The sequence below is a fragment of the Equus przewalskii genome, chromosome 9, assembly GCF_037783145.1.
Source record: "Equus przewalskii isolate Varuska chromosome 9, EquPr2, whole genome shotgun sequence".
Classification (NCBI taxonomy): Eukaryota; Metazoa; Chordata; class Mammalia; order Perissodactyla; family Equidae; genus Equus; species Equus przewalskii.
This window is the reverse complement of record NC_091839.1, coordinates 47,299,414-47,324,689: the sequence shown is the minus strand read 5'-3', so window position 1 is coordinate 47,324,689 and position 25,276 is coordinate 47,299,414. Positions and strand designations below refer to the sequence as shown.

Genomic DNA, 25,276 nt, shown 5'->3' with positions numbered 1-25,276 from the left:
CAAGCAAGGAGAGCACAATGTATATTAAAGAGAGGGAGAGAGAAATGATGCAAAAAACCAAAGATCAAATACTTCAGGTAAGTATAAATTTAGAGAAACGCAGCTCATGAACTAAAAAGTTGAATAAAAAGGTGACATTTATGATCTCACCAAAATGTAAAATTTTATGATTTTTTTGATGATGAAATAGGAAGTAAGTTTTCTTTGACAACTTTATTGACTTATGTAAATTGTACTTACCTTTCTATCTGAGTTCCACACCGTTTTTCAATGGGCACTAATCTTCTGCATTTATTTTACTGTTTGATACTGCTACAGTATTTGTGAATCAAAAGACTGCATTAAAAGCAAACTTCTAGATATTTCCTAGTCTTCCTTGCTGAGAACCAATCTTGGCCTCCTCCATCATTTTCCCCATGAAATTTTTTTCTCATATGGTTGTTTTAAATATAACTTGAGAATAAAATATTCTTAACTGATTTTTCTGTAGCTGTGGTAGCAAGTGACTACCAGAACTGGTTTTAAATCTGCTTACTCAAATAATGGCAGTTCTAAAAATCATCGGAACTAATTTTACACAATTTGGTCAATGAAACACAATGCACCTCTGTGAACATGTGTTTGCAAATCAATTAGTAACAATTGGAGCTTCTGAAAGTCAGTTGGTCAGAAAAGAACTCACTCTGAACAACAGATTTATGAAAGCCAATTATCACCTGAGACACCTGAAAGACATTCTCACCCGAGAAACCAGGTTTCTACAAATGATACCAATACACTAATTCCTTCGAAAGTCCGCCACTCACTGAATTCCACTCTGTCCCCACACCCTGTATGATACCATCAATCTTCTCTGCTCTAAAAGCCTCTGTCTGACCAGTATAGTTCCCCCTTCTTTAAGTTACAATAAATTCAGCTTTGTAGTTTTTTGTTTAAGATACTGAGGACTGGTATTCATTGTTTTGACAGCTGAATACTCTAGAAGTTAACAATTTGTGCAACAGTTTTGGAAAGAATATATGTGATCATATCCTTTGCATCAATAGTTTGATTTCTAGACATTTGCCCAAATAGACACTCTGCATAATCTTTGCTATGCATTTTGCTTTTAATCCTTTCAACAGTTCTACAATATAAGTCCTATTTTTGTTTCTATTTTGCATTTGATGAAAACAAGGCCTAGAAGTCTAAAACCTTTGCCATAGCTGCATACCTACTACACTCTGAACATCTAGAGACTGACTCTTAAGTCAGATTTCTACTTCCTCTGCAAGAGGAAAAGATCCAAAACAAGGACAAAAACATTTGCTAACATTTAAATTGAAGTGTTATTTATATATATGCAGAACCTCAAACACTCAGATATCCAAGATAAGAGTTAAGTAAATAGTCACTATAAGTGATGAGGATTTTAGGCTGGTTATTTTTAAACTACAGATGAGAAGCAGGCTCTGAGGACTGGAATTTTGCTTGCCCTTTTGAGAGACATTTGCATTTGTGAAGGAAGAGGGGATGACCTTGTAGGGACCTGAAATTGGCCACCCAGGATATGTGTCTTTGGCATCGGGATTGTCTGGGGCTGATTGCTTTCGATAAACTGGGACAGGGAGGGAGGCTCTGGGGAATGGAACTTGCCCTTGTTGGGACACATTTACATTTGTAAGGTAAATCTCTATCTGTAAAAGGTGCCTCCCTCTCTGTACCAGGGAGAAGAAGAGAGATGACCTTATCCCTAGAAACTCTTAATGGGGAAGGCAAGAACTTAAGTTGGTTGCTGTCTGGCAATCTCATGTAACTGATTTAGGGTGGTGGCTTCTGACCTTTACTTAATCTGATTTGATTCTTGTCTAAAAGTCATGGGATCACCCAACGACCAGACCCCACCTGCACTGATACCATTTTAACTTTTTTTTCATGTTCTTTCCTTTGTCTTAGTAAAGAGATGACTCACATACCTAGGCCTTAAATTTAGCCCTAACCCTCAACTCTGGGCAGCAGCAGGAGCTCTGACTGCCCGTGGGTCCTGTCCCCACGCACCAGCTCTGCCTGCCCATGGGTCCTGTCCCCATGCCAGTGGTGGTAGCAGAGGCAGCAGCAGCAGCAGCTCTGACTGCCCGTGGGTCTTATCCCCACGCACCAGCTCTGACTGCCCATGGGTCCTGTCCCCATGCCAGCGGGGCAGCAGAAGCGGCAGCAGAAGCTCTGACTGCCCATGGATCCTGTCCCCATGCTATTCTATACTATTCTTTAAATAAAAGAGCACTACTGGCAGATCTTAAGAGTCTAAGAAATCTTTCTTTCGACTCCTTGGCTCACCGACCCCGCATCATAAGGACACCTATAAAAAAATGAATCTGTCAAAGTGTTTATGATTTGGGATTGAGTACAAAATCAAAACACAAAATTACAATGATATGATGTAAAATTACGTATGTATATGGATTGAGAGTAAAAGGAAATAGACAAACAACTATGTGAACTTCTGGGGTGATTGGATTCTAGGTGAAATACATTTTTATTGAGTTTTTAAAATATTGCTTTAATGTTTGTGTAATAGCAAAAGTAACCTAGATACAAATTATGGTCTCTGTATTTGAGGTTCCTAGACAATCATCTCATATTCTATGGAAATTCCAGTGTTCCAAAGACTTTCTGAGAATTCCAAGCATCTTACGAATTCCTGATTATTTAGTGCTTTGAATTCCTATCCTGGAGATTTCCAGATTCTATCCGTGTCTCATTTACCGTAAATGTTTTCTTCCCTCTGATTGCTTTGACCTGGATGTGGAACTCGATTACTTAACCCTGAAACTTTCACACAAGGTATAGGGAGCAGGTATTTCTGAAGTTTTAGATGGAGAGGTATTATATTACAGTGGCATGCGCAAGTTAATGTAGAACACAGACCACCACCGTCCTAAAACTCTTTTGGCTATGCTGCACATTGCTCATCTTCTCCTCCCTGAAGATTTACTGATGAGTTCTCCCCACTTTGTCATGTAAGGCAGCTCGCCGTCTTCCGCCTCTGCTCTGAGTATAAGGAAGATTTGATATTGTGTGTCCATAAAACCAATGGGGCATATGTCAGATTTCACCTTTTAGCAACATAGAGATTTATTTTGAGATAGATTCTGATATTCCAAACATAAGAATGGAGAAATTTCTACACTCATTTTTTTGGTTTAAATGACATTAATTTAAAGTCACAAATTTTAAATTAACATCCTACTGTGTTTTGAGTACAAAAATAATCTAAATTTAATAGGACTAGTGGGACATAAAAAGTGAAAGGGAAGATTAATTTTTTATTAGGAAGATAAATCGAAAAGAAAGAAAACCAAAAATAGAGATTGTTGAAGATAATTAAAATTAACCTTCAAAAATCTATGGAAGAATCATGTATTTTATAAGGACAGCTAGAAATACCACAGGGCTGATATGCGTGATTTTAAAGAAAAGTTTAGGCTGTGTTTATCTGCTTTACTTATTCTAAGTACTTCTAACATAAATATTCACACCACAGTGTTTTTCCTGGAGAAGCTCCTTCACTGTGAAGTGTTTTCTCTTTATAGCGTGGCTACAGGGAAATCATAGCCTCTAAAAATAAAAAGTTAAGACCAATTTGAATGTAATAAATTCAGATTTTCCAGACATTTTTGTCTAGTAATTCTTTCCCCAGAGCATAAAATTTGAAGTATAGGCTTAAAGCTGCTTATATCTGCATTTTCGAAATAAAGATGTATCATTAAAGGGATAAGAAGAGAAAAGACTATAAAGTAGTCAATATTACAGGAACAGTCTTCCATTGGCTTTGATGTGGACCTTACTAACAAGGCAAAAGTAAACTGACATTTTGCAGGTAACCAAAATAAAGCAATAAGTTCTCCTGGGCACAGAGGGTAAAAGTGTTGTATCCTCCATTTTCTCCCAAATTATCCAAATTCCATAGAATTCTCTATCATCAACTATGTTTCTCAATTCCTTTAAAAAAGTTTTCCAGGGCAGGCCCCATGGCCTAGTAGTTAAGTTCAACACACTCTGCTCTGGCAGCCCAGGTTCAGTTCCCAGGTATGGACCTACACCACTCGTCAGTGCCCATGCCGTGGCAGCGACCCACATACAAAATAGAGGAAGACTGGCATAGGTGTTAGCTCAGGGTGAATCTTCCTCAGCAAAAAAAAAATTAAAAAGTTTTCCATCTTTGGATACAATATTATCGATGGTATGGAACACATGCGTCAGGAAGCTATAACAGAAGAATAGGTTGTCTATCTTTCCATCGATACATCTTCCTCCATCTGCCCATGCGTGCATCTGTCCATCTATACTCCACCTACATCTCCTTGGGGAGGCAGTAGGGTTTGAAACACCTAGAATCATTTTATATTGCATATAGAATGGTCAACATAAACACCAGGACTCTGGAGACTCTCACACTTACGGTCCCACCCAGGAAACCCCAATTGCTCCTGAAATTAGCTCACACCTCAAGCCTAGTTTCCTTAACTGAAAAATATGCCCATTGGTATTTTATTTAGAAATTTAATACTTATTATGCACCAGTCAGTACAGTAAGAAAGCTTAGTACAAAATAGGTTTATTAAAAGGGACTCTTCAGAGGACCTCTTGAACAACAACAAGAACCACAATGAAAAATAAAATAGGCTATTACTATGGTAGAAGGAATCCAGACTGGAAAAAAGACAATCATGACAGCTCTAAACATTCAAGTATGGTAGAGGTAGATTTGGGGATCTTTTCAGTGCATACTTCTGCATTGTAACCAATACCAAATGAAATTTAAGCATAGAATGGACCACATTGATTTTGCATTTGTCTTCTGTACCTACTATTCTATTATTTGAAGGTATAGCACATGTTTTTCTATTGGCGTATCTTCTTTTATTGTTTATCATTCTCTCATATTCAAGAAGTTTTTCAAATAGCCTAATAAAGTATTTTCAAATTAGCTAATAAAATAAGCTCCCCTAGAAGTTGGCATTGTGATTGGAAAGCAAGAGGGAGGAAGCTTGATTTATTGATAAGTGACAGTATGCTATAAATTTTCTCCGTATTAAACCTGCCTATGGATGATGAGATCCCTCTTAGAGAAACTGCAGCAGACAGGCACAGTGATGCCAGTATTGAAGGAAAGGATCACAGCGCTCAAGGGTAGGCATGCTTTGCTTTATAAAATGAATCTATTTCTTCTGAAATACTATGTATAAATCTAATGAAATTGCACCAGGGAAGATAGTTAAGAAAAGACATGATAAATGCTTTTGTGAGACAAATATCATTTTATAATAAAATAAAACTTCTCAGTTACGTATTTTGTGATTTTTTTTGGTTCTCATACATTAGATTTCCTCAAAGTGAAAGTATACTTGTGTCTAATATAACATAAATAAACTAGCAATGGTGATTTCCAGTCTAACAGCCTTGGTTGGATTTTGAAGTTCAACAGAAAACAGATACTTCAGGTGAGATTTTTTGGCTTTAAATCTGAATAATATTTTTTTAATGATATAAAATTTGTTAGAATTTCATTTAAATTAAGGAAAAGAACTTGGTCATCTCTGGAAGTTAAGAAAAACAAGAAAATACTGTAACAAATAAGGCTATTTCCATATAATATGGACTTCATGATGCGGTACCAAAGTCACAGGATTAAGTTAAGCGAGGTGTGTCCTGTGTGGATGTTCGACCCTTTACAAGCAAGCCACTCAACCTCTCAGAGACTTCTTTTCTTGTTCATAAATAAGGAATGTTATCTGAATTTCCTACTTTACATGTTCACTATAAGTTTGAAATGTCACGATGTGGATAAAGAATCCTTTAAACCTAAAAAAGTGTAAGAGAACTTTGGCCCCTTGATGTAATATGATCATGGTAGATAAGGTACACAAGTCCTTAACTGTCCCAATTTTAAAAAAGCATTACAGTTATTTTGGCCATTTATTGATTTATTTTGTATCTTAACATATAACCGTTTGTGTAATAAAAATGGTAGCCAATCATGACTGTCAAGTTGCTACGCCTATATGACCAGCAAGACAGTAGTGCCTGGGGGCTGGCCTCGTGACCAAGTGGTTAAGTTCGTGCACTCCACTTTGGCGGCCCAGGGTTTGCTGGTTTGGTTCCTGGGGGTGGACCCACACACTGCTCATCAAGCCACATAGAAGAACTAGAATGACTTGCAACTAGGATATACAACTATGCACTGGGGCTTTGGGGAGAAAAAAAGAAGACAGCGGTGCCACAGAATATGGAACCAAATGGCCGTAAAAAGAATAAAATTAAACTATAATTTTGGATGGTTTGAATAGTATTAATTGGTAAAAGTACAGATATATGTGAAGACCTCTTATAATTCTCAAGTTTTAAGTCAATAAAGAACTTTTTTATGGCAAATAAAGAGCAGAGGTTCCTAATGACTTAGAATAAATAGAGAAAAATATCAAGATGTGCTTATGCTCGGGCAGAAAGAATTGGATTACATTACAAGAAGAATCGTTCTAAAAGTGGAAGTATCACTGACCAAGTTTTCAAAGCTTGAATTCATTTTTAAAGATTTCTTTATTTTACAATAATTTGTGATTTACAGAAAAGTTGCACGAATGTACAGAGTTCCCTTCACCCAGCTTGCCCTACTGTTAACATAACCATGGTACATTTGTCAAAACTAGGAATATAATATTAACTAAACCACGGTTTAATTCAGATTTCACTAGTTTTCCCACTGTTGCCCTTTTTCTGTTTCAATATCAAATCCAGGATACCATATTGCATTAATTCGTAATCTCTCTTTCATCTCCCCTGCTATGTTTCTCAGTCTTTCCTTTCACGATCTTGAAAGTTTTGAAGAGTACTGGCGAGGCATTTTGTAGTATGACCCTCAATTTCTCTTTGTCTTGTGTTCTTCTCAAGATTAGAGTGGAGCTATGGGTTTTGGGGAAGAATATCACAGAAGTGAGGTGTCCTCATCACATACTGGGGCACATGGTGTCAACATGACTTGGAGATGTTAACCTTGACCTCTCGATAAAGGTGGTGTCTACCATGTTTCTCCATGGAAAAGTTACCTTTCCCCCATTTCCATGCTCTCTGAGTCACAATGTCAGGCCACACTCAAGGGGAGAGGAATTACGCTTCACCTCCTGGGAGGTGGGTAAGATATCTACATATATTATTTGAAATTTTTCTGAAGGAAGATTTCTCCCTTCCCTGTCATTTATCCATCTATTCAATCATCTGTTTATATCAGTGTGGATTCATTGATATTTATTTTATTCATTAGATTATGATCTAATACAATCATTATTTTGTTGCTCAAAGTGTTTCAGTTTTGGTTACTGGGAACTCTTTCTGACTGGCTCCTGTGTCCTTTTCACATGCCCCAATAACTTTTTTTCCACTTTTTCACTTTCTGGCACTACAAGAGACTTCAGGTTCAGTTTGTATTTTTACTGCCCTACCTCTAGAATCAACCATTTTTCCTGAGGGCCCTGGTTCCTTTTTTTTTTGGAGAATGGTTATTTAGAAACTAAAATCTGGACATGAGGTATGCTCATTGCTACTGTGTATAACTACTTCTAGGACCTTTCAGTAGGTAGAGCTAATAAATGTTATGTACGCATGCACACATATCTATATTTATTTTTGTATCTATCTGTATGTATATTAAGAGAAAAAATGAGTTCATATTGATATCTCTGTCTCTAATATAGCACTACAAGGTTAATTTTAGCTATCGCTTTCACTTATTTGTAACTTCTTTCTCTGACAATGAGAAACCTAGCTTCTGTTATCAACAATTTTATTAGCTTATGTGTATACACTCAAAGTAGTCACATAATTACTAACCTATACATCTGTGATTTAAAAAAATGTATCAAATAGAGTACAATATCTTCGTACAGTTATTTCGCTCTTTGGCATTATTCTTTTTAGTCTTTGTCCTGTTAAGACAGTGTTTCTCAAAGGTACTTAGGCTAGATCCTTTTCCTCCATGGCCTTCAAGGAGGTTATGCCTTACAATTGTAATTTGGTTAGATCATTTGTCACAGTCTCTACTCCATCTTGGGAAATTCCAATGTTCTATTTGTTTTCTTATTTTTATTTTGCAGACTACATAGCTCACTCTTTGTGTTTTATAGCTCTATGGGTTTTGATGGGTCTATGGGCACAGTTATTTATCTAATAATGCAGTACCATACAGAACAGTTCCATCACCCCCAAAATTTCCTCACATTATCACTTTGTTCTCAGCCCTCCTGTATGTCTAAACTGTGACAACTACTGGTCTCTTTCCTATCTCTATGTTGTGCTTCATCTAGAATTTCATACATGTGGATTCATATAATGTTCAGTCATTTGGGTCTGCCTTCTTTCACTTAGCAAAATGCATTTAAGATTCATTCATACTATTGCATGAATCAGTAATTCTTTCTTTTTTATACTTGAGTAGTATTCCATTGCATAGATATACTATAGTTTACTCATCTATTCACCAATTGAATAACATTTTGGTTATTTTGACATTTTAGCAGTTGTAGATAAAATTGCTATAAATATTCACATATATGTTTTTGTGTAAAAATAAGTTTTAAATTCACTTGGGTAAATACCCAGAAGTGGGATTGCTGGGCTGTAAGGTGAGCACGTTTAACTCTGTAGGAAACCAACGCAAAGTTTCCCCAAGTGGCAGTGCCATTTTGAATTCCCATCAGCAATGAATGAGAATCCGTTTGGTTCTACATGCTCACCAGCATTTGATATTGTTAGATTTTAAAGGTTGTTATCCGTTTTAATAGATTCTGGTGTTGTCTCGTTGTGGCTTTAGTTAGCATCTCCCTAATGACCAACAATGTTGGGCATCTTCCCATATACTTACTGGCCATCTATGCATCTTCTTTGACGAAGTTCAGATCTTTTATCCATTTTTAACCTGGTTATCCGTTTTCTCTTTGGTAAGTTTTAAGAATTCTTGATATATTCTGGATGTTAATCCTTTATCAGACATTTGATTTACAAGTCTGAAGCTTATATTTTCATTCTTTTAACAGTGTCTTTCACAAAGCCATTTTAAAAATTTTTATTTTATTTTTCGCTTTTGATACACTCAGTGTAATGCGAAGGGCTGTGATCACCTAATTCTTTCAGTTACAACAGAGCACGTACACTGAAGCAAGTAAAAAATTTCCAAATTCCAATGTGCAGCACAGCTTAGAGGTTTAGACCTTGTATATTTTCTTATCCATAAATTCTCATAAACAGGTAGTTCTAATAAAATTTCATTTTAAGTCAGAGGTGTAGGATTTGACTTTTTTTTCTCATTAAAATTTTAAACTTATGCTCCATTTATCATTTTAAGTCAGAGGTGTAGGATTTGACTTTTTTCTCATTAAAATTTTAAAGTTATGCTCCGTTGCTATGCTCCGAGATCAGCCTACAAAATTCATTAGGTAGCTGAATTATAGTGTTATATCAACAGTCCTCTGGAAAAGAGTTGTCAAATATGGCGGCTACGAGCCACATGGGACTGTCAAGTACTTGAAATGTGACTACTGTGACTAAGGAAATAACTTTCAATTTTAAATAAATTTAAAAACTGACACTTGATTTAGTTATAGGAAAACTTTTAAGTATGTGTGGGACAACTTGACTTTGTAAACCTACTTTTTTCAACTTTAAATTTTATGAAATCTAAATGCAGATTAAGTATATCCAATAAAAAATTTAGCATCCGAATTGAGATGTGCTGTAAGAATACACTGGATTTCAGACTTAGTATGAAAACAAAGGATGTGAAATGTCTCATTAATATTTTTATATTGATCACATGTTAAAATGACCGTATTTTGAATATATAAGGCTAAATAAAACATACTACTGAAACCTATTTTACTGCTGCTTTTTTACTTTTTAAATGTGACCACAAGAAAAATTTAAATTACATGTTTGGCTCAGATTATATTTTAATTAGATAGCACTGCTTTAGAACCATGTACCATATTCTGTGTCAAAAGGCAATCAGTGTTCTGAAATGACAAGCTAATAACCTATCCACTACCACCTCCAACCTCCACTGCATAATCAGGCACAGCTCAGTCTCCTGCCTTTGGGGAGATGGATCAAGTTTCACTAAGTTCCAAGTCACTTGTGATAGATTTCATATCCTCAGACAGGGACTCCAGCAGGGGAAGGGCTGGGAGAATGGAGAGTAAGGCTTGAGATGGGTATTATAGGTCTGGCACTACCTGATGCTGTTAAGGAACAGCATCTCCTGAGGCCCTAAATATGCCATAAATTTTGTGAACACTTCTGATTACTGAAGGGCACCAGTTCATGGCTTACTTTCTTCTGAGGAAAAATATTGGGCTGCGTCCTGTCCTCCCCACTGCTGAGAGTTAGCACTTACTGCTTGGTACTTCTTAACTCAAAAACAAAGCACAGTATCCCAGCCTTCCACTTCTCTCCTTACTTTTCAGAAATGTGAAATTAATATCCAGAGGTTCCTGTACTGAACAAAAGTGGTTCCCTGCTTTTCTTCCTCTTTTTATTTAGCTTATTAAAGAAATTGTGTGTACATAAATATATACACACATAGGTATATGTGTAAATACACACACACACATATGAATGATTTAGTGGTATACGTATTACCTTGCCAAAACTAAAACCAGTTTCTGAAAAGATAAGTAACATAGAAAGAAAATAACCTGGCCTTGAAATTATGTTACACATTCTATTCTTAAAAAAATTTCAGGAAATTCTAATACTTTAGCATAAAATTTTCCATGTCCAATCTTTATGAAATTGTTTTTCTAGAAAACTAAAGAATAGTGTAGAAATCTTACAGATATTAAGAATAACATTTATAAAAAATATAACAACATAGGCATATTATTCTACCATGATAAATAATTATATTAAGCTTTAACTTTGATGTAATGTTAAATCTAAATTTACAGAACATCTCTTCATATAAGATAACCTTCTTAAACTGTTCTATACTTTGGAGGAGTTTTAGCTTATAATTTTCCAAAACAATCCAAGTTAACTGTAAGTTGTAACTGAACACATTTCTCTCACAATCAAGCTAGTTTGGAAAAGTAAATATATACTTACAATATAGAGAACATATCATGGGAAGCACATAGACAGTTGTTAAGCTATTCCACTGTATTATCAAATTCTTGAATTATCACGTTCTAAACCTGTTGCGAAAGAGAGAGAGAAAAAAGTATGTTATTAAATGTACTGCTATATATGTAGCTAAATAACCAAAAAAAAAAAAGCTAAAAGAAATCACACTTCTTACAAGCTTAGATCTTTCTGTATGTATTATTGTGTCATTTGCTTATATTAATTTATGATTTCTTTTAATTTTTAGGAAAATGTTATGGCATTACTTTTCATTTCAACATACAATAAGAGAAAATTATTAAAAAGAATGAATACTGTAATTGAAACTCTAAGGAAATGGGTATGATATCTTTTTAACTAAATATATTTCATGATCTCTATTTTTTATATTTTCCACTTACAGAATAAATTGTGTCCATAGCACAAAAAATACAAGAAAAAGTTACTACATCATCTAGATATAATTATCTGGATGCTTAATAAAATAAAGATCAAATAATTAGATCATTTGTCTAAACGTCCTTAATTTTCACTTTGATGTGTGCCAGCTGCTGTGATCTAAACATGTGTGCTCACCCTCCCCCACCCCAAAATTCTTAGGTTGAAATCCTAATGCTCAAGACATGGTATTGGGAGGTGGGGCCTTTGAGAGGTGATTAGGTCATGAGGGCGGAACCCCCATAAATGGGATTAGTACCTTTATAAAGGAGGGCTCAGAGAGCTCCCTTGCCCTTCGAGGACACAGTGAAAAGATGGCTGTCTATGAACAGGGAAATCCTCACCAAAAACCCAGTCTGCTGGTGTCACAATCCTGGACTTCCTACCTCCAGAACTGTGAGAAATAAATTTCTGTTGTTTATAAGCCACCCAGTCTGTGGTATTTTGTTACAGCAGCCCAAACGGACAACGACAACTGCCCACATACCTGACTGGGTATAAATGGAGGCAACAGCTTTCAAACCTTATTGAACTACTTATTCTACAAAGAATGAAGATTAGATTTAATGCAAAGTGGGAAACTGACCTACTGACATTTATTACCCCAATCAAGAGCAAATAGCTTCAAACTATGGAATGAGGGTGGATTCAGTTTTCTCTTTAACATAGTGCCTCCCCAAAGTGCATTTTATGAATTTACTCCTTGTCAAAAATGTCTTTTTGCTGTAGAACACACCCATACTTAGATGTTACTAAAAGTGGTGTTTAAGTATCCTGTACTCAGTACACACACACATAAGCACCATGTCTCTTGTTCCCATTTTATGTCCCCCAAACACCTAACTTGTTTTTCTTCCTTCAATCCACAGATTTCAATGCAAATTCCATCTGATTTCTTTCTGGATTTACACATAGGCTTAGCTTATGCTTAATAGAAAAGAATTTATTTTTCCTCTAATTTAGTAATTTTTCCCTTTAGTTACACTTCAATATTGGATTCAAACACACTTAAGATGATCAAAATATAGAGAAGAGATATAGAATTTCTGTCTTGTCTTTAAAATCAAGTATTACCTAATTATTCCTTTCTCAAAGGTATAAGACATAGTAAATGTTTATATTTTGTAACAGCTGTTTAATGTTGTTAAAACGTATGATTGTCATTTAATCATCACAGCAATACTGTAAGGGTTTTATTATCCTCATTTTATAGGGTTTCGATAATTTAAAAAATTCATCCATATTAAGAAGCTTGAAGGTATTGTAGTTGGAGATCAAATCCAGCTCTAACTTCAAAGTGTCTACTCAAAAGGGTTAACCTTAAACAACTAGACAGCCAGTTATTCCTCCGGCAAAAATGGGTTTATTTGGGTCAGCAAAGAATTGCAATTTGGGATCTGCAACCATGCTGAGCCATATGCAAGTCCTCCAGCAGCAAGGGAGGAGAAACTCTTTTATAGAGGGGAAGAGGAAGTTGGAAGGGCTATTGTAAACAGAGAGCTAATTGCAGGAATTGAGAGTTCAATGTGTAGTGTCTTTTCATTGGCTGAGTGTGACAGTCTCATTGGCTAAACTTCTTGCTGGTCAAGAAGACAAAATCTTTCTCTTTACTTTTGGACTCTGCTATTGACATAGGGCATGAGAGCTCCCCCTTTTGGCCTCCTGACTCCAATTTAATGAGATTTCTTTTTATTAATTTGACAAAAATGTCTTTACTTGCACATGGCTCCCTGGACACTGTTTATAAGATAGTCCTGCTTAGATATCAACTTTCAATACTATTTAAGTTCTCAATTTGAAAAAGTTTAATGAAATATTTTGTAAGGTTGATCAAGTTTTTCTGTTGAAACTGTATATATCTTGTGCGTAGGGTTGTTAAATGAGTAAAACCACAAACACAATTATTGCAAATAATATACGTAATGCATTGGTTATAAATATTGACATAAAGGATCAATACATTTAATAAATTAAGAAAAATAGAAAAGGGTCATTTATGCTTGTCTCAACTGGTTCCAGGCTGTTATAATATTTGAACATCTGTGAATTGTTTTTATGATTTTCTGTCTCATGTCAAATGCCATTCCTTCTCTGTTTTTTACTATACAACATCAGATTTGATGCTTTCAAAATGATCTTTGCTGGAAAGTCAGAAAAATCAAACATTTAAAATTCTATCTAGAATGAGAACAAATAATGAGGGCCAGCAAGTGGCCTGAGTTCTGTTGTCTATTTGGTGACTCAGATTTGTTTGTATGTGTGTGTGTGTGTGTGTGTGTGTGTGTGTGAATTCGTGTGTACTCCCCAAATCACGGCTATGATTTAAAGGCTCAGCATGCTGAATAAATAGCATTCAAGTTATGCCATCACTCTTACATTGTTATTATTTTTGCTGATAAAATTTTTTCTGAAGATAATTATTGTCTCTATCCTCTTTGTATGACATATAGGGAAACGATCATTCTCTTCCATTCCCTACATTTGTATCTAACCCAGTCAAATGATGATATATGTTTTTCTCTTTTTCTTTCCTACATACTTGTCTTTCCTTCCAGAGCAGTCAAAGTATCCACTTGACATGGGGTAGAAGTGGGGTCAAGACACTCAGTTTCTGTCATTTAAAGCATTATTTTGATATATGGTTTAAAGTCAGTCAGTCTTGAGGAAGAAAGCGTTTCTAGATTCCTTCAGTTCCAGGTGGATGAGTCTATTATTTGGATGTTTTGTCAAGATCCACAGGCTTAGTAACTTAAGGATGAGACTTAAGATGATTCGCTGTTTTTTACTTTTCACCTTGATATTTGTCAGCAAGCATAAATGACTAGGTTTGCATGAGTTTCATGTAAAGGAGTTTCAAATCCTGTAGAGAGAAAGCCTTCTTCATCTATTCTGGGGAGAAATATCAGAAGAGGTGGAGAGAAAGAAGACCACGGTAGGGGAGGAATGTTTCTGCGGCAGCTCTGGTTTTCTCCTCCCAGCTTCTTGAGGCCAAACCTTTAGGGAGAATAGCTTTAGAAATTTCTAGTTAAGTTGAGGGAATTCTCAGGGCTTTTGCCTGTGATTTTGGGAAGAGATTACTGCGCTGAGTAATCTCATACTAATACGGGGTGTCCAGTAATATCATGAGGGTCCCATGACACAAATAGGCCCTGTTTGTAATCCCAAGTCTCCCTTGGTTATTGTGCGGCATGGATAAGGAGTTGAGAAAAACTGGGCCTGCTGAGAGCAAAAAGGCTCAGCCACAGAGGTTTGTGAGGCTTTCAGCTTTAACCAGGTGTCAGAAGAGGGAAGTAGTAATGTATGTAACAGTGGAGACTGATGGGCCTGAACTGCCAAGATCCAGGCAGATTGAAGTAGCAAGGCCCTTAGACAGAGAAAGAGCTGAGAATTGACTGAGAAATGTCAGCAGCAGAAGAGCCCACAACAAAGAGACTCCTCATGAAGGAGGTCAGGTGTGAGCTAAAGATAAGAACTCAGTCTTATCTTCAGGATCAAGCATTGTAAGGAAAGGGGACACTAGATGTAAAGGCCCAAGACAGGAACAAGTCTGGGGTGTTCAAGGAGGAGAGAAAAGCTCAGAGTGCTTGCATTGTGGTGACACAGGGCACAGTGGCAGTGGTGGGACGGGGAGTGGGGTAGACAGGCAGGCAGCAGCCAGGTGATGTTGGGCCACATAGGCCATCATAAAGAATTCAGACTTTATTCATGATACACTGGAGAAAGGAAGTTTTTGTCCAGGGAAGTGATTAAAATTTTGAAGGATCATTTCAAATGTTCTGTGGATGGTAGAGGCAAGCCTGGAAGTGATAGCCAGCCTAAGGCCTATTGCAGTAGCTGAGTTGAGAGAAGATGGTGAGTGTAAATTTGGTGACAGTGACAACGGAGAGAAGTGTTTAGATTTTGGATATCTTTGAATAAAATATAAAATCATATTCATTAATTTCACCATTTCACAAACACACATGCATTTTTGAGCCATCTTTATAGATTATTATTTTTTTTAGCAAAGGGTCAATTTGAAAAACAAAAATTATGTAGATGCTTATGTAGAATTCTTCAGTAGATTTGGGTAAAATTCACCAAAGGGGGCAAATATGGAGACATATTTGTTTTATATAATTGTTTTTAATTAGTGTTGAACCCATCGATTAAAGGTAGTATAAGTGATTAAGAAAAATGCTATATAATTCTTTTAAATGAAAGAATAGGGAAATAGCCAAATGGAGCATTACTTATAAAGAAGAAAACTTTAGAAGACTCTGAATGACATGGCTAGAAACATCTCAGATACATTCAAAATTGAATTCCATTAACAAGAGTAAGTTCCTTAACTCAATTCACCAGATGTGATTAAAAGACATTGAATTTTGAACAAATAAAGACAATTACCTTATGCAGTTTATAATGATAAATGAGATTTGCTGCCAGAAGGGGTCATTGAGCTGATTCCTGTGGCTGTAGTTTAAACAGAATTTTATGACTTCAGAATTACTAGACTGGGTCCTTAAGCCTTAAATCTTCTTTAATTCAACATACATTTTACTAAATGCCTTCTGTATAACAGCTGCCAGGTGCTATGGCTAAAAGGGTGACTAAAACACTCTTCTGCCCTTGAAGGGTTCGTAGATGAGAGGGTGAGCGAAAGAAAGAGAAATGAAGAAATTTGTACAAAATGTCTGGCTAGGGGCACAAATGTAGCAGCATTCCACTTTACTTGGCCGAAGCTTAATAGAAAATAGTCTGTGTAAATTGAATGTTGAATGACAACTAGACAGTGCAGTATGAGCAAAGATAAAGAGGACGGAGATAATATAGTTTGGGACTAAAAAGTAATCTGGCTTTAGTGGAGCAAAGAGATAAGCGTGTAATGAAGCACATGCAGGAGGCAGCAAAGGTAAGCAGGGCAGGTCACAGGAGGGCCCTTTGGCTGAGAGAAGACAAGATAAGGCTGAGTCTTTTGCTGAGAGTCGAACCTAATTAACAGTAATAATAATATCACCTCATAATAAGAGTGCTCACTATATACCAGCCATAGCTTTAAGGGTTTTATATACATGTTCTCATTCAATCTTATCAACAAGCCTGAGATATTAATCCAGTTTTAGAGAAGAGGAATATGAAGCATAGAGAGCTTAAGCAATTTGTCCAAGGTCACCCAGCTTGTAAAGGGTGCAGCCGGAGAAGTACCTACACAGACTGATTCCAGAGAATTAATAGCACTTAGGACCATTAACAAACATCAATGTCTTGAGGTCTTAAAGTATACTTATGCTTGGAATACAGGTTAAAGGTTTTTATAATAGATGTGTGAAAATGGTTTGTCCATAGGTTATATATGTATTTTACCCGTAGACATAGTTTACAGCACACACTTTTTGAAAGAAGGTGGGTTGCTTTGTTCTCTTAAAACCTGCAGAACACTTCCGGGCAAACTATTGAGCTTTTTCCACCTGGGGCTTGAAGCAGTGCTAGAAACCATGTGCATTCTTCCCAGAGTATCCATTTTACTCAAAGATTTGGGGAAAAGCAATTTATTCTAAAATAGAGATGTATCATAAAATGCAGGATGCACATACATTTTTCAAGATTTATTTATTTAATCAAGCATTTACTGAATCCTTACTATGATAAATGCTATTCTGACTATTGGAATTAAAGCAGTTATTCCCACATATTTATGATTATCTTATGCTGGTTAGTGAGAAAAGAACATAACATGTTTTAACATGTGTAAGGGGAATCTTTCTATGGAATTTAATTTATTGATATTTTGCCTTCAGGAACTGGAGAAAGTAAATCATGAATGTTTCAGATTAGACCAGAGGTTAACAAGCTTGTGCACAGCAGAGTCAGATGGTAAATATTTTAGACATTGCAGGCTAAGAGGCAAAGTTAAAGATGTTCTATAAATATTTATATATTATACAGTTTTTCTCTCAACAACTTAACTCCACTGTTGTAGTGTGAAAACAGACCAATAATACATCAACAGTTGGCTGTAGCTGTGTTCCAGTGGACTGTAATCTATAAAAACTAGCAATAGTTCAGATCTGTCCCATGCACCATAGTTTGCCAACTTCTAGTTTAAACCATAATGAATCTTTTTTAAAAAAATGTCACTGAGATACGGGTCTAAAAATGGTTTGATTTTCCCATCTTTAAGTTGAATGGATAAAGTTTAAGCACTCCATCAACTGATTTCTCTAGCTCTGAGGGGGTCTTGGGGTAATTAATCCAATGAATGATAAGCCCTAATTTGTGATTACAGGCCTGGGAGAGACAGCCAATCAGTAGCCCAGGAATTTCTGATGGACAAGATGAGGGTTGGGCTGAACTCTAGTTGCGGCTCCCAAGAAGCAAGTGCACTTGCTTGTTCAGATGGTGTTTTGATTTTTGATGCTGCATGTTATAAAACCCTCTCTGGAAGAAGGATCTGAAAATGAGAGATAGCAAGTAAAGCCAAGGTAAAGATTGTATGGTACTTATACCCATCATCAGTCACACTCATCCACAAGGAAGATGCCTGACTGGCACCAAGGATGAGACTGGCCAGGGACAGAGAATTGGTGACACTATGTCTTTTCTTTTTGTCTATGACAATAACAAAAAGAAAAATAGGACATTTCCTTTTTTAAGCATCTGTTTTAAGAATATTCAATGAGATTTAGCCAGATAGATGAGATGAGGGAGGGTTTTTGATAAACTGTTGCCATCCTCTAGATACCCTCCACTCACCCCATTCTTTTGACAAAATTGCAGAGGGCACTGGGAAGACAGAAGGAAGGGAGGGAAGGAGGAAAGTAGGCAGAGAGAGAGTGAGGGAGGGACTAGAAGTCTGTGATTATTTCTCTTGGGCTCCAAGCATGCTGCCTGCTATCTTTAGCCTAGCTGCCAAAACTCTGGGGGCATTGGGAGGTGGTTGAGGCTTTCTTTTTCTGTCCCTTGAGTGACTTCCTGAGGAAGAAGTTGATAGTCACTGAACAGGTTCTCCCAGTGTACTGCAGAACCTAGAGGTCACCAATGCTGAAAAGGTTAGATTCCACTGGTCTGCCCCCTTTAATCCAGGCTTCTCAAGCATTAATGAACATAAGAATCACCTGGATGGCTTAGTAAAAACAGATGCATGAGCTATATTTCCAGGGATGCTGATAAATAGTGAGTAGAGTAGGGTCCAGAATTTCTCTATGTAACAAGTCCTCTAACCTCCCACTAGAATTTGTTACAGAGGTTTGGGGACCACGCTGTGAAGAATCATAGCTAGGTCAGTTCCAGGCTGATCAAAACAGACAGTTGAATGAAGGACTATAGAAATTCATATAATTATTTAAATAACTATTAAAAGTTTTTCCTGAGTGTAAATTATTGGTACGAAAAATAAATGTTTTGCTATAAATTTTAATTATAAAACTTAAGCTGTAGCTTTTAAATTCAGATCAAAGTCTCTTGAGAAATCAATAATCAAAATAATAAAATTTAGCATAATATGTTTTTGTAACTAAGAAAGAAGAAAAGCTAATCCTAACAAAAATGTAAATGGATATTGTATACCATGGCAACTTAATTTAGAATAATGTATTTCCTCTTTTCCAAAGTTGTGTTAAAACTGATGAAAGATTTTTAAAAATCAGAATTTTGTATTAAATTCTCATTCTCAAATAAATAATGTTCTGGGAGAGAAAAGAATTCATTCCAATTTTGGCTGCAATTACTGCATTAAATGCAATGGTTTGAGCTGTGTATTGATGGTGCATGATTTACAAATAAACCAAGTTATTAAAAAACATGGACTACATTATATTGTTCAGAATGTAGGGAAATTTTACCACACAGCTGTCTTCTGACTCATTGAATATAAGAAAAAGCATTTTGTTTTAAAATGCATTCATTTCCTTTTGAATCATTTTCAAACTTGAATTTCCATATTTTAATGGCCTAAATAAAGGTACACATTCTTCTGTCCTTAACTCATCCAGGAGCAAGTGCTCCATGATTGTGAATGGATATTGACTCTACCAGACAAGCATAGAAGAACCCAGATTACCTGATTTAAACTTTGCAAAGACTTTTACTTTTTCCTCTTCATTCTTCTTGTTCACACTTAGGAAGTATTTTGGAAGAAAAGAAATCCATGGCTACCAAAATCATTTACATCTGTATAGTTTTCTGTTGCCAAATTGTTGCATGAGTGTCCTTCATATTTGTCATATGTGTCCTTCATATGTGGACCACATATGGGAAATATGTAGATCTAAATCAACGGAAATGAAGTATAAAACCATGATTCATATAATGTGATCCAAAGGAAATATTTAAATATTTACCATAAAAGTGAAAACATTTCTAAAAAAAAAGAAGATATACAACCTAAACTTTCTACATGCATATCACCTCTTCTTTTCGTAGCTGATCCATTCTGGTGAAGGGGAGGGAGGTGGCCTTGGGTTTGCTGAAGGTGAGGGATTGGAAGCTCTGGGCAGAAAGCAGGTACCAGGAATGCTCTGATCCCTACCAGTCTATTTGTTATTAACACATCTGTTACAAAATCTTTCTTTAAAAATGCAAATGAACCCTAGAGTTATTCTGACTTTGATGTACATTAATGGGATTTGGTCCTCCTCTAAACACCTAGTTGAGATTAGCCCCACCCTGTGGTGGATTGAATTGTGTTCCCAGAAAGATTTGTTGAAGGAGTGATGTCAGCATGATGGCAGAGTGAACTTGCCTGAGACTCTCTCTCCTCCAACATACAACAAAAAGGGATAGCCATACTCCAACAGAAGACATCCTAACAACACAAATACCTTGGAAAGACACACAGCTACATGATGGAGGGTGGAGAGGCTGGAGCCCCCCTTGGAAGAGCTGGCATGTGGTAAGAGAGAACTTCGATCCCTCCCCTAAAGACTGCGGTTGCTGCTGCAGGACGATCTGTGAGGAAAGGAGTGGGGGAGGGGTCAGTCATTTGCAGGATCACCCAGGACTCCCTTGGGCCCTTGAGGGCTAGAGGGCAGCCCTCTAATGGGGCAAAAAATTTCATGTGGGGTGACCTCATCAAGCCAAGACCCAAGGAGACCAGACAGCCAGGGCTGATAGGAAAGTCCCAGAGTGCAAACAGGAGAAAGCGCCCCTCACCCCCACCAGCTCACTGCTGCTCCAACCCCTGGGATCTCAGCTGAAGGTGGAGGGCTCAGAATATGTGGCTCTCGACCTCCACCCAGTGGTGATAGGCTGTAACTGCAGCCAAATAATATCAGAATGAGAAAGACCTGACCTTCCAACATCAGACACTACATCAAATCTCCAGACCAGAAAGAAAATGACAGACACCCAGAACTCAGTCCTGAGGACACAGAAATATGTAAGCTAAATGACAATGAATTCAAAACAGCTATCATCAAATAACTCAACAAGATAAAAGAGAATGTAGAGAAACAATTCAACGAATTCAGGAGCTACTTCACAAAAGAGATTGAAACTATAAAGAAGAATCAATCAGAAACATTAGAGATGAAAGACACAATGGAAGAGATAAAACAAAATACGGATTCCATGAATGCTTGTGTGGACATTGTAGAGGAGTATATCAGCATAATCAAAGATAGACATGTTGAAATGCTCCAGAGAGAGGAGGAGAGAGAACTAAGACTAAAAAGAAATGAAGAAAGTGTCCTACAAATATCCAACTCAAGGAGGAATTGCAACATAAGAATTATAGGTATCCAAGAAGGAGAAGAGAAGGCGAATGGAGCAGAAAGTGTGTTCAAAGAAATAATAGCAAAGAACTTCCCAAATCTAGGAAAAGAGAGGGAAATATGTATGGAAGAAGCTTCCATCTCCTAGATTTGTCAATGTAAAAAGACCTACTGCAAGGCATATAGTAGTAAAACTGGAAAAAATGAATGACAAAGAAAGAATACTCAGGGCAGCAAGGCAGAAGAAAATAACCTACAAAGAAACCTGTATCAGACTTTCAGAGGATTTCTCTGCAGAAACCTTACAAACTAGGAGTGAATGGAATGACATATTCAAGACTTTAAAAGACAAGAATCTTCAGCCAAGAATACTCTATACAATAAAAATATCCTTCAGATACAAGGGAGAAATTAAATCATTCCAAGACAAACAAAAGCTAAGGGACTTCATAGCCATGAGAGCCCCCCTAAGAGAAATCCTTAAGAAGGCCCTTATACCTAAAAAAAAGAAAAAAAGGGAGAGAGAGACCACAAAACACAGCATAAGGAGATAATTAGGTAGACATAATCAGAATAGGATAGCAAATATTCAACTATAGCATTAGGCTAAAGGGAAGGAAAACACCAAAAACAAAGACAATCTTGTCCCTTTAACCACAAACTGACAGCACAAGTTGGAATAAGATATGAGAAAAACAACTTAGGAGGGGAGGAGGAAAGGGACTGAATCGGTTTAGACTAAGGAAATAAGAGGTCATCAGAAAATGGACTGTCTTATACATGAGATTCTGAATACAAGCTTCAGGATAACCACTAAACAAAAAAGCACAACAGAGACACAAAAAATAAATAAGGAAAAAACAAAGAAACACATCATAAAAAACCACATAATTCAATGCATAGAACAAAACACACAGGACGAGAAACAAAGGAAATGCAGGAAAACCAGAAAACGAGTGACATAATGACAGCATTAAGCCCTCAGCCATCAATAATCACCCTCAATGTAAACAGATTGAACTCTCCAATAAAAAGACGCACAGTGGTGAGATGAATTAAAAAACAAGATCCAACAATTTGCTGCCTTCAGGAAACACACCTCAGCTCCAATGACAAACACAGGCTCAAAGTGAAGGGGTGGAAGATGATACTCCAAGCTAATGTCAAACAAAAGAAAGCAGGTGTCACAATACATATATCAGACAAAGTAGACTTAAAGATAAGGCAGGTAAAGAGAGACAAAGAGGGGCAATATATAATGATCAAAGGGACACTCCATCAAGAGGAAATAATACTTATAAATATCTATGCACCCAACACAGGAGCACCAAAGTTCAGAAAGCAACTATTAACAAACATAAAAGAATATATTAATAATACTACAATAATAGTAGGGGACCTCAACTCTCCACTCACATCAATGGATAGGTCATCCAGACAGAAAACCAACAAGGAAACAGTGGAATTAAATGAAAAGCTAAACCGGTTGGACTTAATAGACATATATAGAACACTCCATCCAAAAAGAGCAGAATACACATTCTTTTCAAGTATGCATGGAACATTCTCAAGGATAGACCATATGTTGGGAAACAAGGCAAGCCTTTCTAAATTTTAAAAACTTGAAATAATAACAAGCATCTTTTCTGATCATAATGCTATAAAGCTAGAAGTTAATTGTAAGAAAAAAGCTGAGAAAAGGACAAAGATGTGGAGACTAAACAGCATGCTATTGAACAAACAATGGATCACTGAAGAAATGAAAGGAGAAATCAAAGAATATCTGGAGACAAATAAAAATTATAACATACCATACCAACTCATATGGGATGCAGCAAAAGCTGTATTAAGAGGGAAATTCATCGCAATACAGGGATACCTTCACAAACAAGAAAAATCCCAAATAAGCAATCTCAAGTTACACCTAACTGAATTAGAAAAGGAAGAACAAACAAAGCCCAAAGTCAGCAGAAGGAGAAAAATAATAAAAATCAGAGCAGCAATAAATGCTATTGAAACAAAAAAGGCAGCAGAAAGGAGCAATGAAGCAAAGAGCTAGTTCTTTGAGAGGACAAATAAAATTGACAAACCCCTACCCAGACTTACAAAGAAAAAAAGAGAGAAAGCTCAAGTAAACAAAATCAGAAATGAAAGAGGAGAAATAACAACCGACTCCACAGAAATACAACGGATTATAAGAGAATACTATGAAAAATTATATGCCAACAAAATGGATAACCTAGAGGAAATGGATAAAGTTTTAGACTCTTACAACTGCCCAAAGCTGAGTCAAGAAGAAACAGACAATCTGAATAGATCAATCACAAGGAAAGAGATTGAAACAGCAATCAAAAGCATCCCAAAGAATAAAACCCCAGGACCAGATGACTTTCCTGGGGAATTTTACCAAACTTTCAGAGAGGACTTAATACCTATCCTTCTCAAGCTATTCCAGAAAATTAGGGAAGATGGAATGCTTCCTAATACAGTCTACGAGGCCAACATTTCTGATACCAAAGCCTGACAAGGACAGCACAAAACAGGAGAACTATAGGCCAATATTGCTGATGAACATAGATGCAAAAATCCTCAACAAAATTTTGGCAACCGGAATTCAGCAATACTTCAAAAGGATCATACATCACGATCGAGTCAGATTCATACCAGGGACACAGGGATGGTTCAACATCCGCAAATCAATCAACGTGATACAGCGCATCAACAAATTGAGGAATAAAAACCACATGATCATCTCATTAAATGCAAGGAAAGCATTTGATAAGATCCAACAGGCGTTCATGATAAAAAACTCTTAGCAAAATGGGGATAGAAGGAAATTACCTCAACATAATAAAGGCCATATATGACAAAGCCACAGCCAACATCATACTCAATGGGCAAAAACTGAGCGCCAGCCCCCTGAGAACAGGAACAAGACAAGGATGCCCACCATTACCACCCTTATTCAACATAGTACTGGAGGTTTTGGCCAGATCAATTAGGCAAGAGAAAGGAATAAAAGGAATCCAAATAGGGAGTGAAGAAGTGAAACTCTTGCTGTTTGCAGATGACATGATCTTATATACAGAAAACCCCCCAAAATCCATTGGAAAACTAATAGAAATAATTAACAACTACAGTAAAGTTGCAGGGTACAGAATCAACTTGCAAAAATCAGTTGCTTTTCTATACTCCAATAATGAACTTACAGAAAGAGAACTCAAGAATACAATTCCATTTACAATCTCAACTAAAAGAATAAAGCACCTAGGAATAAATTTAACCAAGGAGGTGAAGGATTTATACAATGAAAACTGTAAGACATTACTGAAAGAAATTGATAATGACTTAAAGAGATGGAAAGACATTCCTTGGTCATGGATTGGAAGAATAAACATAGTTAAAATGTCCATACTGCGCAAAGCAACCTACAGATTCAATGCAACCCCTGTCAGAATCCCAATGACATTCTTCATGGAAATGGAGCAAAGAATACTAAAATTCATATGTGGCAACCAAAGACCCCGAATTGCTAAGGCAATCCTGAAAAAAAATTAATAAAGCTGGAGGTATCACAATCCCTGACTTCAAAATGTACTACAAAGCCATGGTGATGAAAATGGCATGATACTGGTACAAAAACAGGTACACAGATCAGTGAAACAGAACTGAAAGCCCAGAAATAAAATCACACATCTATGGACAGCTAATCTTTGACAAAGGTGCCAAGAACACACAATGGAGAAAAGATAGTCTCTGCAATGAACGGTGTTGGCATAACTGGACAGCCACATGCAAAAGAATGAAGGTAGACCACTATTTCATGCCATGCACAAAAATAAACTCAAAATGGATCAACGACTTGAAGATACGTCCTAAAACTATAAAACTCCTGGAAGATAATATAGGTAGTACACTCTTTGACACTGAACTAAAAAGGATCTTTTCAAATACCATGTCCTCTCAGACAGGGGAAACAAAAGAAAAAGTAAACA

At 36.6% G+C, this 25,276-nt stretch overlaps 1 protein-coding gene across 4 annotated transcripts in view; it reads right to left on the bottom strand.

Annotated features, from left to right (window-relative positions):
* The window catches only part of FUT9 (fucosyltransferase 9), a 210,507-nt gene that overhangs the window by 105,235 nt on the left and 79,996 nt on the right, over positions 1 to 25,276 (bottom strand). For all 4 annotated transcript variants that reach the window (XM_008516079.2, XM_008516098.2, XM_070556694.1 and 1 more), the window contains exon 2: positions 11,134 to 11,222. The gene's annotated coding sequence lies outside the window, so the exon portion shown is untranslated. The remainder of the gene's footprint in view (positions 1 to 11,133; positions 11,223 to 25,276) is intronic.